Genomic DNA, 1,665 nt, shown 5'->3' with positions numbered 1-1,665 from the left:
CCCCCCCCCCCCCCCCCCCACTTTTATTTTTAAATTTGGTCCCAGTCTTTGTGAACAAATTCTGACTCTTGTGGGTTTACCTCACATTTGCTGGATGCTTGATTTCCACCATGTTATAGAGATGCTCTGATTTAATTACATCACTTTGGGCTATGACAATACTTTGTTTTAGTTCCAGGTAGGTGCCACTGAGGCAGGTATGGTTGGAGCAAATCTCAAGCATAGAGGGTGAAATCCTGGCTGAGTGAAACCAATGGAAAACTTGCCTTTGACTTCAACAGAACCAGGACTTACCCCAAAACTGTGGGCTTGAGCCTGCAGACCTCACTCATGGGAGCAGCCTGTGAACGAGAAGTACTTGCATACAAGTAAAGGCTGCAGGCCTGAGCCCTATTTTAGATAATGGGTGGGTGTGAAAGAACTCTTTTTGGGGGCGAGCTGTGCTTTATATACTGTGTTGTCCTTGACTAAGGTTCAGAATGAATGCTAAAAAGAGAAAAAGGAAAATGCTTACATACAAATGTCAGTCTGTGAAACTATGCTAGGACCTGGGGTTTGGTCAAATTTTCAAATGGATAACTTGAACACACTATGCACTCCCAGCATGGGGGTGCTGAAACTGATGCAGCCATGTAAAAATGGCTCTGAGGTCTCAAGACAAAATTTTAAATAATGCTGAATTGCTTTGCTGGATCAGAGCCAGAGTGCCCATTTATGTGTAGTGAAACACCCATGTTTGAAAATGTAGCCCTGCTTACCCCATTTGATTTCTTTAAAGAAAAAATGGATATTTAGAGAAGGTGTTCTTGTCTTGTTTCTTTCTTTTCCTGGGTCTGCGTGCCCTATGGTGCCTAGAGAAACCAGGTTAGAAGAGATTAGGATAGTATTAACCTAAAAGGGCATAAATGGCCTAGCATATATATTGGCCTAACTCCCCTCTTTCCTGGGAATCGGGAGATTGGTGATCTTGTTAGAATGTTGTGTTGGCCACACATTCCGTTTCCTCTTAAATCGGGGTAGCTCCTTTCTCCAGTATGGCTTGTGCACTTCTTAGAGAACAATATCCGCAGTAAGGAATAGGGGGAAAAAGAAAAAGAAAACACAAGGCACTGGCTTCTAAGCTCAATGAAATAACAGAGTATATCCTTTCTCAATTTCTTCATGCCTTATATTAGTAAAATAGGATTTTTTAAGTGCATTTAACATCTTTATTTAACCGTTCCACTATATTAATCAGGACCCCAGAAAAGAACACTAGCTATTATTATAGCATTTAATTAGTTTGTAACCAAATCCTCTTATTACAAATGCATATGGAAGAAATTCTTTCTTCATAGACATTATTTCAAAGATTTGGTTTATGCAGTAGACTCTTTTTAATTAAATCATTTTTTAGAAAAGTAAATTGTCTTTAACCTTTTTACAGCACATTTTCAGAGCTTTTTCTTTTTTTAATCCAAAGAGATGAGCTGTTATTGTCCCCGAAGAAGCCTCTGACATCACATTTGTAACATCAAAAATAATTATACTCAGTGGAAATGTGGACTTCACTTAGCAAGAATTCATCTACTAGGATTAATGGCAACTACATAATATATCAGATGTTTAAGGGCATGGTTTATCAAATATGAAATATTTTTGTCTGCCCACTTCTTGATAGAATCA

This window comes from Alligator sinensis, unplaced genomic scaffold (assembly GCF_000455745.1).
Source record: "Alligator sinensis unplaced genomic scaffold, ASM45574v1 scaffold1024_1, whole genome shotgun sequence".
In the NCBI taxonomy this organism is placed as follows: domain Eukaryota; kingdom Metazoa; phylum Chordata; order Crocodylia; family Alligatoridae; genus Alligator; species Alligator sinensis.
The sequence above is the reverse complement of the archived record's forward strand: the minus strand, read 5'-3'. Positions refer to the sequence as shown.